Source organism: Penaeus chinensis, chromosome 8 (assembly GCF_019202785.1).
Source record: "Penaeus chinensis breed Huanghai No. 1 chromosome 8, ASM1920278v2, whole genome shotgun sequence".
Lineage (NCBI taxonomy): Eukaryota > Metazoa > Arthropoda > Malacostraca > Decapoda > Penaeidae > Penaeus > Penaeus chinensis.
In genome coordinates, this window is record NC_061826.1 from 565,868 (window position 1) to 574,947 (window position 9,080).

Sequence of the window (9,080 nt, forward strand, 5' to 3'; positions counted from 1 at the left end):
GTATATATATGTGCTCATAATGAATATCATGATGTTGGAAACATGATCGTGTCGTATACAATGAAATTGGGTTAATGTTAATTGTTAGAAGTATGTGATTGCGGGTTATAGATTTTCCTTGTATTGAATCGAAATGCATGTGTAAATATTTGTTTTCATATGCGTTAGTGTGGCATTTATAAATGAGTGTAGTATGTTGCGTGATGTCTGTTTTATTTCTGTTTTGATTAGATTACGAAACAGAGGGATGCTTTACATAACGAGAATTGCCATTGAATTCAACACACTTGTGCGTGTTTTCACAAGCTTGCACACATGTTCAAATGCCGGTCGGGTGTGGTATATGAAGCTGCAGACAATGCATCACAGTTGAGTTATTCCCCTCTTCGAACTTGCTAGGAACAGTGGGCAGACTATACTATCATTCTGTCGCGGTTTAGCTCAGTTGCATTTATCTCAGCCTCTGTACTGTACTAAGATGGATGTCACTACGGGATATTACGCCACGTTTACATGTCACCTGCCGAGTTTTTTACGTTTTCAATTTAGTTAGGTTAGCACTGTTGGTCCAGATTGGTCAGGCAATTGGCGAAAGGAGAGAAACTAATGATTGAGGCAAACAACTGACAAAAAAACAAACGGACACGGTTTGTTTTCGCTGTGATTGTGCATGGGTTGCGTGTGCGTTAGCCGAGTGTGTAGTTTGCGAGTGTGTGTTATGCGAGCGTGTGTTGTGCGAGGCTGTGCGTGCGAGAGTGTGCGTGCGAGTCGTCCGTGTTGTGTGGCGAGCGTGCGATGTTAGTGCGTGAGTGCATGTGCTGTGCGGTGCATGGCTTGTGCGTGCTATGTGCGTGCGTACGTGTGCCGTGCGTGCATGTGCGTGCGTCCGTGTGCGCGCGCGTAGATTTTGATTGGTGAGTTGTGGCTTCCTGTGTGCTTGTACAGTATAAAGTGTGAGTGTATGTGAAAGTAGCGTGTAGGTGTAAGTGTTCGTGTATGTGTGAACGTGGGTAAATAGTGAGGGGTTGTTCGTGTGTGCGAAGGAGCTCGCATCGAAAGTAGTTACGTGTAAACATACTTATATTTCTATAATAAAACTAAGAACACAAGGTAAAATAAAAAGAATAAAATGAGGTAGTTTGGTGTTTTACTGGGAGTGGTGACAGAGTACTTATGCAACAAAAACAAATATAATTAGTTTACCTTTTTAATTTAAGGATCACAGATCACTGGGGAAATCATGCGAAGGGAGGAAAGTCCGTTACAATTATCACGAAAAAACACCAAAACACAGAGGCTACAGCGTGCTGCCTTGGCAAACCCCACCTGCCATCTCTCGGTTCGGGAGTGTATTCGCGGGATTTCCCCCAGGAGCGAATCCTCACCTTCGCGGTAATTAGCCACTATAGTTCGCTAGTTTTCTTGCGCAACTTGTGCAGGTTGTCCTTGTTTTACTGCCACAGTCTCTTAAGTCGTTTCTTAATGTTCTCGCGTTCTTTGCAGTGATCTCTTTTTTGGATTCGTCATTTTTATTTATCGGTTTATGAATTGGCTCGTGCTAATATAATCTCGACTATTCGACTCGTTTTACCTAACGATTTCTTTCTCGCTTTCTGGTGTTTCTTATCCATTGTTTTTGTTGTTCTCTTGAGTTCCCCTTCCTGCACTTGCCTTAATTATATAATTATTCATATTTTTATACATAGATTTGTCTGACCTATCTTTATGATAGATTTTGCATATACACATTGTCACTTTTCTCTTTTCTTTTGGTCTATCACCAAATACCGTTCTCTATTTTTTCCTTTAATATCGTATCTTTTTCTTTACACTCCTCATCTCTTTATTCGTTCCATTTTTCTATTTTTCTGTCTCTCGTTCCAGGTCTATCGTTGGCTGTTTTTTTTGTCTATTCTAAAGTAAGGTTTGGTTTTCGATGTTTTCCGCAATTGTATTTTCGTTAGCACACTGGAAACTGGCTCTTTTGGCGCACGCATTCCACAATGCGATAAGAACCTCGGAACCAGTCCAACGAAAAAGTTTGTAAACACAAGGCAGCGCGACCTCCGCACAGGGTCTGGAGACGATGGGCGTTATCATGGCTATAAGATGCCATAATATAAAGCCACACACATATACATATGTATGTATTCTATAGATCTTCATTATACTCGCTGCTCGCTATGCTCTTTCAGAGGGACGATGGAACCTTGGTTACAGATGTAAACAAACTGGAGAACAACTAGTATTCTTTAAGTGATAGAATACAAGAATAATTTTGTCAATTATTTTCATTACTATTGTAATTATTAGTATCATAGCAATATGATATGAACAAATCGTATTCTGGGAATTCCGCATCAAAAATGTCAGCTAGTAGTGAGAAAAAAAAACAAGACAAGAAAAAAAAAACTAAAAATCACGGAAACGAGGGAAAGAACCATGGAAAAGGTCGCTAGCGTGCCTACTCTCCTTATATGTCAGACATTATGTGGTTCTCAGCCCTTACAGTGTGGCGAGGATAAATGATATTATTTTTCTTGATTATTGCGACACACAGACCTCATTATTTCCATAGTAACTTTATTCGATGTACTATAAGGTCTGTGTAGTATATTTATATATCTACTGCAAATATGCAATCTATAGTAAATTGTTACACTAAAAAAAAAAAATACATTTTTCTGGGGAATTTATGGGCTGCATGGTTGGCAAGCTGCGCATATTAGCATTGTTACTATGTTATCTCTTTAAATTTAATAAAAAAAAATAACGATCAATATCTGGGGGTCATGAATTTAGCATGTATGTATTTTATGCCATCTTTGGTTGTTTCCACTGGGATTATTTTGTGACTGGAAGTTCATTTTTTAATCTTAAAAGGGGAAAGGAAATGGTGGTTATTATCAGATGTACACTGTATTTCATTTTCTGTTCATCTATTTATGAGATTGGTAGGAAATGGGATTTCCAATAAAATTTTCTGTTAGGAAAGCTTTATTAACATGTTGGTACATGCTTTATATAAACGTTATCTTTATGTCGATACAGTGAATTCCCATTTCCTTAAGTAATGATATTTATCGATGCTATATCTGCTGTTGATCTAAACGCTGTTAGGGGTTGATTTGAAAGCTGCGAGCAGGCGCTGAGGATAGCTTAACAACAGTTCCTTTGACAGGTGAGCGGTGGCCGTCTCGGTGTTATACTGTTTCTGTATACAGGTTGAAGTCAGTATTTGGTAGTTTTTGTTGTAGACGATTCTAGTGTTGTATCTGTGAGCGGTTCTGACGGGTAGTGTTGTGTCTGAGGAGGTTGTAGGACTGTGTCGTTAGCGTGTCTGAGCGGAAGGGTGAGGTTTTAAGACGATGTCCTTGGAGCGTAGATGGTTGGTAGGAAAAAACTTCGGGTAGAGAATGTGTCCCTCACGACCCGTTGAGGAACCGGTGAAGATCCTTGTGTTGTACTGTGGCACCTGCTGTGTACGGACGACGGTGGAGACTCGCTGTTCTACTTGTGTGCGTGTTACGTACTGAATCTGCGTGTTAGTGCGAACCACCTGCGAGAAGATTGTGGTGGTGACAGGAACCAGCTGTGTAGAGGTGATGACTCGAGTCTGACCAGGCTGTGTGATGGTTTGGGTGACGACGTTGGTCCTGACAAGTTGGGTAGTCCTTGACGACGTTCTGTGCAGGTATGACTACAGTAGAATAACGGGTGCTGTACTGAGTAGTAGGTACAATGCGAGTCTGATCTGGCAACTGCTGTGTTCTTATAACCGTCTGTGTTCTGTAGACGGTGCTAACCACCTGCTGAGGTACCTACCTGTGTTGAGACGACGTTTCTGACGATGGTAGTAGGTACCTGCTGGACGCGAGTCTCATACCGTGTCTGGTACTGCACTTGGGTCCTGACAATCTGCTGAGTACGAGTCACGTAGTTGACCTGAGGAGGAAGAGTGACGAGCTGTGTGCGTAGGTTTTCCTGAGTGCTGGTGACAGTGAGAGTTTGGTATCTTACTGAAGGAACCTGCTGAGTGCGGACGATCTGTGAGTATAAGGTGGTGAAGACTTGCTGTGTTCGGACGGATGTTTGTGTAATGTACTGAACGTTTGTGTTGTAGACGGTTGATGGGACGACTACGGTAGAATATTGGAGCTGCGTGCGGTAGACGACAGATGGCTTGCATTGGGCTTCTTCCTTTGGCGGCAAATAGGAGGACTCGAGGTTAATGCGAGCTCCGAAGATCTGACGGCGAGGCCTCTCGACGGACGCTCCGAAGGCACAGCCAACCAACAGGGAGAGCAGCAACGTCCTCATCTGAAGGAATAAAATATTATTTGATAACTTGATGAGGAAACTGACATGGAAAAAATATAGAAATATGATTCTGAAATATTTTTTTCACTTATAAGTAACACCTCAAATATATAACAAAATTAACTTTCATATAAAAAAAGTAACAATGAAAGTGTATACAAATATGAAATTAATGTGTGTGATTTAACGTTGAGTTGAAGAATAAAGATTAGGTAATTTCGCTTAGAAGTAATGCCTATAACATAAGTGTATAGACTCTCATAGAAAGATTATAGTGAAAGTGTACATAAAAATATGGAATTAATATCATGTAAAACGATAGTGAGTTTAAGATACTTACTTTAAAGAGCGTATCACATATAAAGTGTATGTTTTATATAGAGGTAGTAATACAAATGTTGCAAAGGAATATTGGTGTGTATTTCACATACATTCATACAGAGCTCACTGGGAAGCGAAATATAAACTGGTTTGCTGAAAAAAATCTTCGATGTTTTTGATTCATCGTCCGTAATTTTGATGGGAGTCAAGATGTGGCAAAAAGTTTTTTTGTTTTTTTTTTTTTTTTTTTTTTTTAGAAATTGAAGGGAACGGCCGGAGTATCGTAATTATAGCCACAAGATGAAGTAACTGTCTGGGTGACGGTAACTTGGCGAGCTTGGTTAACTGTGCGGTATACGAGCTGCTGTCTTTGTTGGGTCTGCACCAGCTCCCGGTTAACGACGCGGTCTTGACCGGGTACTTGCAGCACAGAGGTTCTGACTTCCTGACGGGTTTGTACGACGGGGACCGGTGTGACGTATTGAGTCCTGACAACGGTCTGCACTTGTGTGATGGGCTGAACCCTTGTCTCGAAGAGAGTAGTGTAGATGGTGGTGGGAACCACCTGTGTACGCACCACTTCTTGGGGCACCACCTGTGTGAGGATGCGTGTCTGGGTAGCAACATTGGTTCTTGTCACCAGCTGTTGACGAGTAGCAACGACATTCTCGTAACGAGTGTTAACAGAAGTGAAAGGTATGACTTTGTTTACGCTGAGCAACAGCAGTTCTAAGAACGTCCTGTCCACGGACGATAGATGTCTTTAACAGCTGTTGGACACGTGTGGATGTTACAAAACGGGTGATAGCTGGCTGTTGGCTCCTGACAATGGAGGTTTGAACAACAGTCTGAACACGAGTTTGTACAACGTCACGGCCTGGGATAGTGGCGACACGGGTAGCTTGGCGCACCTGTGTGTGGTAATTAGTAAGAGGCTGGATGACAGTCCTGATCTGAGTGGTGGTCACCTCGACAGGAACCAATTGCGTCTGTAGCCTGAGTACGTGTGACGTAGTTGACCTCTGGCACCACACGGGTTGAAGTGACGAAACGAGTTTGTACAACAGGTGGACTGGGAATGGTCTGTGTGACAAACCTATCAAAAGCACGAATAGTTGTTTGTCGAACAACGCTGGTCTGATATTGGACCTGCGTCTGAACACGAGTCTGGAAAAGTGTGGTTGGTACCACCTGTTGCCTGACAATAGTCGTGGTTGTGTACTGAGTATTAACTTGATTGACGGTCTGAAGGCGGAACGAGGTCTGAAGCTGAGTGTTGTAGACGACGGAGGTGACAGGAGCAAGCTTGCATTTTGCGGGAGGAAGATATTGATTGTCGGGTTCCGGGTAATTGTATCCCTGGGGTTCGGCCGAGGCCAGAGCCAGCAGCAGCAACGTCGCCGTGAAGCGCCACATCCTGCAAAGAGAAATTCCACAGATTAGAGCAGCGGTGATTGGAAGGCCCGCGTCTCGATCACTCATTTGGGAACAAAGTCCAATCACACGCCCCTCTATCTGTGCAACTTCTCCATGCGGTGTGGGCTGACCCGAGAGGACTTTATCGCCCAGATGAGCCGTGAGACTTGTCACCTGGTGTATAGAACAAGTACAGGGCATTGATTCCGAGTGAGTGACGAGGATAGAACAGATTCTGCATATGGATATATATTAGTATAAATTTAATACCGCAAAGGCATTGGTTCTTGGCGTGTTTGGGCATTAGGAGTCTTCAGATTTTTAAATTGGAAATTAGTATGAGACGTTGAATATATTCAATTTTCCGTTGTATAGCTTGTTTTCGCAGGCAAATCACGACATAAAGGTGTTCGCTGTATATTGAGAAATTTGCTAATCCACACTTGTCTCTCACTGGCGATTGGCTTGCTTTGTCCGAACCATGAACAGAATTCCTTAATTCACTTAATGGTGTTGATAAAAAAAAAAAAAAACAAAAAAAAAACGGTTGCATGATATATTAAGGATAACAATCCTTTGACATGCATACATACATACATACATACATATATACATGTGTGCGTGTGTTCACATGCATATATGAATATATATATATACATGCGCGCACACACACAAATATACATATACATATATATGCATATACACATATATGTACACAGATGTATACATGCAAACATATACATACATGCAGATACATATATATGAATATATAAATATATATACACAGACGTTTATACTGCAGAGCATAACACTTTTACATAGTTGGTTTCACGCAATAAAAGACATACAATAAATGATTCGCACGCGGTTATACTTCACTTAACTGTCCTATCACCCATTGCGTTTTCCGTACTGCTATAAACGCTACAAGATTCACTTCTTCAAAACTCGTGAGGCATTAGTAGTCCTACCTTTCAGGTATCCAGTAGAGAGGTGAGGTAGAAGTGACTTGAGGGTCAAGTTCAGGGACTCTGTAGATCTAATGGAAGTGTAGCGCTATTTATACTCCGGTGGACTGTTTCATTCATATTTCTAAATTTTACGTTCAAGGACGTCGGTAATGTCGAGAGGGGTTGGTAATGCCCGCACTGTTATTTCTACTGCCATTCCTACTTTTCATTTCCATTATGTTAAATGAGCACGCCTTTTCAGGACATTTTGGAATATAAGATTTGTATGGATTACCAGACACTGAAATTATACATCAAGAGTCTGAAAGTAAACGTATATTGTTTCTTGTGTGACAACTGTAGGCCTCCATTATTTCGGGAAATTAGATGACCAATCACCTACGGCTTTCTTCGTTACGCCCGCCCACTTCGGATGCTGCTGAGGATAACAATACGACGCACATACCGTTAAGAAAGGAAAGTAAGAACTGTCCAGCGAATCAGTCACCATCTCGGGCAAAAGCAGGGATTAAAACTTATGTCAAATACACGTACGAATAAAGGAACTGAATCCTATTACGTATCGTGTCTTCTATAAGAAACTATAGCCCCCAAAACACAGAATTTCTTTTATAAATCAATCACCATCTTGGGCAAAAACACTTATCAAAATCCATGTCAAATAAGCGCACGAACAATGGAAATCTACTATGTATCGAGTCATTGTGCGTCTAATAATGATTCTTATGTACATACATACATATATCTATCTATCTATCTATCTATCTATCTATCTATCTATCTATCTATCTATCTATCTATATATATATATGCACACTTGTGTGTGCATATGAATATGAAAATATAAAATAACAGATATATGTATATTTGTGATATGTATGACACCCACGCATATATTTATATATGTATATATATTCACATATATAAATATATGTTTATATATATATATATATATATATATATATTTACACACCCAAATATGTATGTGTGTGTGTTTATTATGCATAAACAAAAGTATGCTCATATTTGTATATTTATCTCTCAGTGTATCTATATGTATAAGCATAAATACACACACACACACACACACACACACACACACACACACACACACACACACATACACACACACACACACACACACACACACATTTGTATGCGTGCTTATAATGTATAAACCAAAATATGCTCATATTTGTTTATTTATCTCTCTGTATATATAAGTAAGGAGAAACACTCGCACATACACACGCACACACACACACATGTATATATGTATAAATAATATATAAACATATATGTATATATGTGTGTGTGTCTGCGTGTGTATGTATGTGTGTGTATGCGTATATGCGTGCATACATGTAAACTGTTTATATGTACATATATTAAGACACACACACACACACACACACACACACACACACACACACACACACACACACACACACACACACACACACATACACACACACACACATATACATACATATATATATTAATGAATGAAAATATATGTATATGGAAGATGGAATAACACGATGCCGCAGTGATATTGATCTAAAACAACCCTCCCTGACCAGGACTCGAACCTACGTCACTCCAGGGATCATTACTCATGTGGGTAGTGGTATCAACAAAGCCGTAGACATTGAAATTCCACACACCTAATATATCACTTTGTTTCGTTCTTTTCTCTCTTTTTTTTTTTTTTTTTTTTTTTTGCTTAGGGTCTTCATTTCTGTCTTTTTTTCTTTTTTTTAAATCCGATTACTAAGCTACCAATGTATTTATATGACTTTCATACCGCAAAGAAATACATGCTATTAGAATGTTGAAGGGGCACTGTTCTCAATGGTTTAACGATTCCCGTTATCTTCCTTTCCCCAGTCCACGCTTCGTTTCTCTTTCTCCTTCGTTCTTCTCTTTCCCTCCCTCATAGTCTATATTTCTGCCCCCCTCTATGTTTGCACAGTCTCTCTCTCTCCCCTATCCCTCTCTTTCTCATTTTCTCGTGTTCGTCACCTCTCTTCCCATCTGTATTCGCTCTTG